This window comes from Dipodomys ordii, unplaced genomic scaffold (genome assembly GCF_000151885.1).
Source record: "Dipodomys ordii isolate 6190 unplaced genomic scaffold, Dord_2.0 Scaffold55, whole genome shotgun sequence".
Taxonomy (NCBI): Eukaryota; Metazoa; Chordata; class Mammalia; order Rodentia; family Heteromyidae; genus Dipodomys; species Dipodomys ordii.
The window spans coordinates 6,537,363-6,546,269 of NW_012267271.1; positions in this window are offsets into that span (position 1 = coordinate 6,537,363).

The following is an 8,907-nucleotide window of genomic DNA, read 5'->3' on the forward strand; positions in this document are numbered from 1 at the left end:
ACATGTGCCGTCTGAGACTTAGTCTCTTCCATGCCTGGATCACCTTAAACTGCAACCCCTAGTCTCCCCCCTCCCCCTCCCCCTCCCTCTCCTTCCTCTCTCCTCCTCCTCCTGCTCCTCCTCCTCCTTCTCCCTCTGCTTCTGCTGCTTCTTCTTCCCAGTCCTGGGGCTTAACTGAGGGCCTGGGCAACTGTTCCTGAGCCTCTTTTGCTCAAGATTAGCACTCTTTCACTTGAACCACAGCTCCACTTCTAGCCTTTTGGTGTTAATTGGAGATAAAAAGTCTCAATGAGGGCTGGGAAGGTGGCTCAGTGGTAGAGTGCTTGCCTTGCATGCATGAGGCCATGGGTTCGATTCCTCAGCACCACATAAGAAAAAAGCCAGAAGTGGCGCTGTGGCTCAAGTGGTAAAGTGCTAGCCTTGAGCAAAGAGCTGAGAGACAGCGCCCATGCCCAGAGTTCAGGTCCCACGACTGGATTTCCCACCCCCCCAAAAAAAAGTCTCAATGATCTTCCTGCCTGGGCTTGGCTTGGAACTGAGACCTTCAGATTTCCTTCTCCTTCTTCTTCTTTTTGTGCCAGTCCTGAGGCTTGAACTCAGGGCTTGGGTGCTGGCCCTGAGCTTCTTTTTGCTAAAGGCTAGTGCTCTACCACTTGAGCCACAGCACCACTTCTGACTTTTTCTGAGTGATTTATGGCAGATAAGGAGTCTCCTGGACTTTCCTGTCCAGGCTGGCTTCCACTACAATCCAGTGTGATCCTCAGATCTCAGCCTCCCGAGGAGCTAGGATTATAGGCGTGAGTCTCCGGCGCCCGGCCTTTCTTCTTTATAACTGAGTTCTCTGAGGGGCTTTGTCACAGGGTCAGAGAGCTGTCACAGTGAGTGGTGGCTGGCACCACTCCTACCCCAAACACAGAGCAGCTGACAGAGGTGGCGGCTCCAGCCGGATTGCAGTGTGGTCAGTGAGCAGAGGCCTTTCCTGGACGTCCTGTCACACCAGCCCCTCTGGCCTCTTCTCTGGTCCCTGGTCTCACCGAGTGGACCAGCCCAGGCACGCAGACGCCTGCCTCCGTGGGAACAGGTGGTCTGGGGGGGGTGGTTATTTATTGGGGGGGGCAGCCTGCGTGTCAGGGGGCGGGGCTGGTGAGCAGCGTCGAGGGACTGGCTTCTGATTATAACTTCATCACGGGCACTGGCAACTCGGGAGGTACTGATATTTATGGAATAAATACAGTGCGATTTATGGCCGTATCTCCCTCTGATGTCCCATCTGATATGCAATTCAATTTCTTTTATTGTTTTTGGGCCTTTGCCACAGAGGAGAATGCATAAATAAATAAATATATGGGCAAATGGCAGCCGGCAGGCCAGGCCGGAGCTGCCAGCCGGGCGTCTCTAACACCCTATTAGACCCATCGATCACTCGTGATGAAGCCGGAGCCTGTCCCCCCACCGGGATGGGCAGCAGTCGGACTGGTCACTCCCTGTTATTTAGGGGCCTCTGTTGGCAGGCTGCCCTGCCTGTCCTCTGCCTACCATGATGTGCCGGCTCTGTCCCTCACTCCCTCTGCCCAAGGCCCAGGAAGGGGGGGCATGGCCTCTGCCACCTGCCTGGCTCTCCCCTTCCTGCTCCGAGACCACGCCCCCCCCCCAGCCATCAGCTCTGCTTGGGAGCACAACCACACCTTCAGAATGAACTGCAAAGCCAGGTGCTGGCGGCTCACGCCTGTCATCCTAGCTACTCAGGAGGCTGAGATCTGAGGATTGTGGTTTGAAGCCAGCCTGGGTAGGAAAGTCTCTGAGATTCCTATCTCCAGTTAACCAGCAAAAAAAAAAGTGGGAAGTAGAAGCATTACTCAAGTGGTAGAGTACCAGCCTTGAGCGAAAAAGCCAAGCCAGAGCTCCCGGCCCTGAGTTCAAGCACCAGTACCTCCCTAATGCGATGTTGTGTGTGTGTGTGTGTGTGCGCGTGTGTGTGCACGTGCGCACATGCATGTCGTGAGCTCAGATCCTAAGCTGCTTTCATTAAGGCTGGAGTGCTACCAATTGAGCCTCAGCTCCACTTCTGACTTCTTGTAGTTAATTGGAGATAAGTCTCACAGACTTCCCTGTCTGGCTTTGAAACATTGTCTCAGAGCTCAGCCTTCTGAGTAGCTAGGCTTACAGGCGTGAGCCGTGAGCATCCCTGCCCTATGTCGTGTCTTAAAGACAGATCTGATGACTTTGTGTATGGGGTCCCGGTGGCCCATTCATGGGGGTGAGTCCGAGGGGCCCCCAGGTCCTCCAACCCCGCTGGCCCCACCACGCCCGCCCCCTGGCTCCCCCAGGCCCAGGCCCAGACCCTCCCCTCCCGCCCTGGGGGTTTCCTTTTCTGAGCTCCTCACCATGGCTCTCTGGCAGCACCGGAAGGCGGGCATCCATTTCCCGTGGCCGAGCCCATGAGTGACGCTGGGAAGGCCGACGGGGCCCCGGGTCCCAGGTGAGAATCCGTCTTTCCTTGACATTTGTAAAGTTCACCTTCTCCAAAGAAAGCCACGTGAAGGGAGAGGCACGCTCCATGCTCGTACATCACGTCCTGTCGCGAGCCTGCCCCTCCGCTCCCGCCCTGGCCGGAGGCAGGAGCCAGGCTCCTGGCTGCTTCTTGCTCTTGGTGGTGGTAGTGGGGACAGAAGGGAGTCTAACCCTCTCCCCACGGGGGGGGGTCAGAAGTCCAGTGCTTGTGTGATCCCAGGTGTCCTGGCCATGCAAAATGTGGTCTATGTGGACCTAGAATCTTCTGGGCGACTGACGGACCTCACAGGAACTATGTAGAACATAGGGTGTCAGAGGTAATGGCCGTGGGAATGAGCAGGGGCCAGGCGGGGATCCCGCTTGCTGGAGAGAGGATAGCCTGGGCCCCCAGGACTAGACGGGCCTCAGGGGCTTTCCTCTGACCCACCCCCACCCCGTTCCTTGTATAGGTGGGAAACTGTGGCCCAGAGAGGGAGAGGAACTTGCCTAAGGACACACAGTACAGAGGGCAGGGGCCTGCAGCCTCCATCTCCCGGGTGATTGCTGGTCAGCAGACCATCTGCCTTCCCCATACCTGTACCCCTATCTCCAGGTGGGGTCCCCTGCCACCTTCCCCCATCCCAGCACCCCCCAGTCTCACTGCGAGCTCCCCTTGTCTGCCCACCGCACTGCCCCTCTGTTCCTGGCTCGCCTCCCTCTGAGCCTTCCACAGGCTGTTTTCTCTGCCTGCCATGCTCTTCCCCGTCTTTTCATCCTCCAGGGCTCTATGGAGACTCCTCCGCTTCCAGGAAGCCCTCCCGGATCTCTCCACCTGGGCCAGGCATTTCCTCTTTACTGTCACCCTCTATGCTGTCTCTGATTCCCCTGCCTCACCGTGCCGGTGCAGGGGTAACTTGCCCACCATTCATCCCTCTGCCCCCTGTGCCAGAAAATGCCTGGCTCCGAGATGGACGGGTGGAGGGAGGGATGAAGTGTCCCCCTCACCGGTGCGGCCCTGGCCTCTTCACCCCCATGAGGCCCTTCCTGGACCCCACCCCTCCTTGACTCCAAGTACTGTGGAGCAGACTCCTGAGGTCCAGTCCTAGCTGGGGCTGGGGCAGCAGAGGGGCTCACACATGTGCTGGACGGAGCGGTGACCGCCCCAGGCCAGCCCTGTCCCTCGGCCTGTCTGAACGTGTTACCTCCCAGGAAGGAGAAGCTCAGAGAAGCTTCCATCAGCAGTCACCTTCTATCAGCGTGCGCGTCCCTCGCGCCTCGCCTGCCTCCCGTGTCTCCTGTCTCCTCTAGCAGGGCTGGAGCCCACGCCTGCCCCCTGGTGGCTCTCTGAGTGATCTGTCCACGCCTAGCCCCTCCTTTCCTTCCTGGTCCTTCCTGGGCCCAGACACCCCAGGGGCTGAGGCCTGCTTTGCCGTTCCTGGGCCCCCACATCCGGGACAGAGCCCAGCCAACTTCCTGTCCTGCGGGGCTGGTGGCATCCTACCAATTGTCAGAAGGGCAGACTGAGCCCCATATAGGGAAACTGAGTCACAGCCTCCCCCCCCCACCTTCCCCCTCCTCCGAAAAGCCACAGTGACTCAGGGCCCTGCCCTGGGCTGGGGCGGGGCTGCTTTCCCCCTCTGCGGTGCCGCCCCCACCTCTAGGCTCCATCCCCCACCCTCTGCCCCAGAGGATCTGTCAGGAGGGATCAGCAGGCCCTGGCCCATCTCCCCAGATTTAATTAACAGGCCTTTCATCTCTGTCCTGCAGGAATTAGCTCTCTTCTGTCTCCTTAATTAACGTTCATTAAGCAAATCAGAACAACAGGGATTTTCTCTGTCCTCCTTGCAGGAAGGTTTTAACCCTTCATAGGTGGGCTTCTGAGAGGAGAGCCCAAGAGGCCAGAGCACTGCCCAGGCAGAGGCTCCAGGCAAAACAAGACCCGTGCCCCACCTACCAGCTGCTCCATGCTGGCCCCCTGGCCCACACACAGCATTTCTTTTGTCGTTGGTCCTGGGACTTGAACTCAGGGCCTAGGCACTGTTCTTGAGCTTCTTTTGCTCAAGGCTAGCCACAGCACCACTTCCAGCTTTTCTGCACATGTGGTACTGAGGAATCAAACCCAAGTAGGTAAACACTAAGCCGCATTCCCAGCCCACCAGCTCTCTCTCTCTTTTCTTTTTAAATGCCAGTTCTGAAGCTTGAACTCAGAGCGTGGGGCCTGGGTGCTATCTCTGAGCTTTTTGGCTCCAGGCAGATGCTCTACCACTTGAGCCAGAACTCTACTTCTGTTTGGCTTTTTTGGTGCTTTCCTGCCTGGGCTGGAATTAAACCATGATCCTCAGCTCTCAGCCTCCTGAGCAGCTAGGATGACAGGTGTGAGCCCACAGCGCCCAGCAGACGCTGGGGCTGTCCACCCTGGGGCTGTCGAGCACACGGTCATATAATGGTTGTGCAAACCACTCCCCCTCCCAAGGCCTCAGTTTCCCCATTGATACAGGGCACCCTGGGCCCAGAGACACTGACAGCCAATCCTCCTGGAAGTGTGGGAGGTGTTTCTCTGCCAAGTTCTCACAGAGGATGGACAGATGGAAGTCGCCCAGCCTTCCACATACCTGCCCCAAGCTCCCTGGGGAAGAGTTGGGTCCCAGCTCTACCATCTGCCCCACAGAGGCCTCCCCTGGCTGAGGCCTCCCTGGCGCGGCCTGGGAGGGCAGGCTGGGCTCTCCAGGACAAGTGGGCTTGAGTGGAGGAATCGAGAAGGAGTGGAAAACCTGGCTCTCATCCTGGCTCTGCACCCCCACCCCCACCCCAGCCCGTGGGGTCTTGGGTGTCCATCCCCCTTGGGGCTCCCATCAACCAGCCATGCGCAGCCCCTGCTGGGACCCCGTCTGGGGAAAGGGCTGGCAGGGGTCAGGTGTGCCTGAGCTCCGTGGTCCGCTCTCCAGGCTGGTGGTCCAAGCTGGAAGGGGCGGCACCTGGATGCCAAGGGCTTTGCTGTACCTCCAGGCCCAGGCCCATCTTTCCTGTCAGTGCCGCGCTGGGACACGTCCTTGTCCACCAGGGGGCGTGAGAGGCCAGGCCCTGCAGTGAGTCCCCTAGGGGACCGAGCAGCTGTACTTGGAGCCCCCACTTGGGGGGGGGACGGGGGGAGAGGCACTGGCAGCCAAGAGGCCTGGGGAAAGCTGGGCACTGGTGGCTCATGCTTGTAATTCTAGCCACTCAGGAGGCTGAGATCTGAGGATTGTCGTTCAAAGCCAACCCGAGAGATGTTTATCTTATCTCCAAATAAGCACCAAAAACCAGGAAGTGGAGGTGTGGCTCAAGTGGTAGAGTATCAGCCTTGAGTGAATGAGCTAAGGGATATTGCCCAGGCCCTGAGTTTAAGCCCCAGTACCACATCACACGTGCGCACATGTGCGCACACGCACGATGGTGTAGGAAGACCACAGACTTCCACCAAGTGGGCAGCCCGGGTGGAATGGCTCCTCCAGGACTTCCAGGCAAGGGTGGCAGCACCCAGCCAGTACCCCAGAAGAGCCAAGGTCCCCAAGCGCAGCCCCTCTTGGATTGCCGAACCAGCTGCAGGACCCTGCTCGTTTAGGGTACTGGAGTGAGACTAACCTGTCCTCCCCCACACACACACCAGTCTCCATCCTGCAGCCTCTGTAGCTCCTCTGCAGGACCAAGCCCAGCTCACTGCTAGGAGGCCACACGCCACCACACCCCACGCTGTCGGACTGCACCCTGTTCCAGCCAGGCCTGCAGGCCCGCTCCCCGCCAGCCCTACCAGGATACAACACACTCGCCTACTCACTCACGCCGTGGGCCCCAGGCCTGGCAAGCTCTCTGACTCCTGCCAAGATCCCCAACTCAGCGTAAAGGCTGCCTCTTCTGAGACGTCCCCTCTGACTCTCCAGGGCCAGCCTCTCACTCTGTGTGTTACCCGCTGTCAGCTGGCTCCACCATGCACCCTGGGAATTGGACTGGGAAATCTCAGTGCCTTACACCCACCAAGCAAGCACGGTTTACAGTGCAGTGCACACGGAAAGCCTACGACCAGGGTCCAGTCTTAGGAACAGGTAGGACCAAGCTGGGGCTGTCACCAGGCTCTTTGCTAGCCCCTGTCCCTCCATCTGGGCTACGGGCTTGTCAGCAGACAGCAGGAGCTTGCCAGCGTCTCGGTGGACATCTGCCCGCCCTGCGTCAGGCGCTTGATGCTCAGGTATTTCCCCCAGAAGGTGGAGAATACAGGGCATGATAACGTGCTCAGGGCACTATTGGCCTTGAACTCTGCTGCCTGCCAGTGATCCAGGACACCGCTGCTCCTGTTGCCTGCCACACAGAGAAAGAAGCACACGGGGGCTCCCCCTTCCTTCGCTGTCACCTCCCATGTGCCAAAGGGGCAGAGGTGCCCTCCTCCTGCCAGCCCCCCACCTTCTGAATCTCAGGGAAGGCCATCCAACTGGCAGGCTTGTTTTGCAGCTTGGGGCCTCACAGCAGAGGCAGCTGGGCGGAGTGGCTGTCAGGAGCAGCCTCCACCACACAGGGCAAAGCCTCAGGGAGGTGGAACCGAGGCTGTGAGCCCGGGTTGGTTTGTGACCGAGGATTCTTGTGTCACACCGCGTGAGTTCCTCTCCGGCTCACTCAGGCAAATCCATGGGAAGAAAAAAAAGCCTTGTAGAATCAAGATGACCCATTAGTTTCCTCAAGCTGAGTTCTTGATTGGAAATTATTAAAGGTATATGGGATGGGGTGGTGAAGGGTGTGCTTTGCCTTGTCCCAGTGAGAATGAGCAGAACAAAGCTCACCCCTTCTCCTGCTCCATCCACATGGCCCTGTGCCCCTGGGCTTTCCCGTGAGCCCTGCTCACACTCACGCTGCTCACCCCTGCCGCGAGGTTCTCAATACAGGGGAACCTTTTTTTTTCTTCTCTTTTTTCTCCTTCCTTCCTTTCTTTCTGTTGTGGGACTTGAACTCTGGGCCTGGGCGCTGTCCCTCAGCTCTTCAGCTCAAGGCGAGTGCCTCTTGAGCCACAACACCACTTCCCTTTTTCTGGTGGTTAATTGGAGATAAAGAATCTTGTGAACTTTCTTTCCCCAAGCTGGCTTTAAACCGTGATCCTCAGATCTCAGCCTCCTGAGCAACTAGGATTACAGGTGTGAGCCACTGGTACCCAGCTACCCTTCCCCCCCCCCAAGAGTTATTTGGCTATTTATGACCTCATTCCTGGACCACACAGAATGATCACTACATGCAGTTGGCATGAACAGCCAGTGAGAAGCGTGTACAACTATCTGGTCATGCGCCAAAAGATGCTCCCCAGCCTTACATAGCCCCCACTCGGATAAATCTTTCCCAGGCACACAGATGTTGCACGTTGGGACAGCCATCATCAGGGGCACCAGAGTCGGATGGAAGCACCATAGTGGCCCTTCAGGGTTGGGGGAAGAGCAGGAAGGCCTTCCCAAAGGGATGGGTTTTTGTTTTTGATGGAACTTGGGATTTGAACACAGGCTTCCTACTTGTCAGGTTGGTACTCTGCCACCTGAGCCATACCGTCAGCCCTGCTTTTTGCTGGTTATTTTGGAGATAGGGTCTCTTGGGCTTTTCTGACCTCCAACCCTTATCCTCTGAATTTCAGTCACCTGAAGAGCCGTGATTACAGGTGTGAGTCACCAGGGCACTACTTCCCAGGTGTCATCTGTGCACTGTCAGATGTCTGCTTGTCCAAATCCTAGGTTTTAACCCAGGTGCCTGCTACCAAGCACTGATGGCTCATGCCTGTCATTCTAGCTATCAGGAGGCTGGGATCTGAGGCTCAAGGTTCAAAGCCAGCCCAGACAGGAAAGTCCGTGAGACTCTTATCTCCAATGAATCACTGAAAAGCTGGAAAGCTGGAGTTGTAGATCAAGTGGTAGGCCAGCCTTGAACAAAAAAGCTCAGGAACAGAGCCCATGCCCTGAGTTCAAGCACACACATGATCTCTTGGTTTGGGGAGCAAAAAGATGCCAGCAGCCAGACCGCTTGGGGGTTACCAGAGACCTTGACTAGGAGGCACTTTGGGTAAGGATGCATTCTTCCTTCCTTCCTTCCTTTCAGTTGTGGGTCTTGAACTCTGGGCCTGGGCGCTGTCCATCAGTTCTTCAGCTCAAGGCTAGTGTTCCACCACTTGAGCCACAGCGCCACTTCCTGTTTTCTGAGTGGTTTATTGGAGATAAGAGTCTCACCAACTTTCTTGCCTAGGCTAGCTTTGAACCATGATCCCCAGATCTCAGCCTCCTGAGCAGTCCGCGAACTGGGGGCCCCGCCCCGGAGGGCGTTTTCTGCCCCACTTTCCACGGTCTGGGGGGCGGGGGGAGGAGGAGGAGGGCGGTCAGTCCCGGGCTCCTCTGCTGGCTGGGGGTGAGCGCGAGGGGC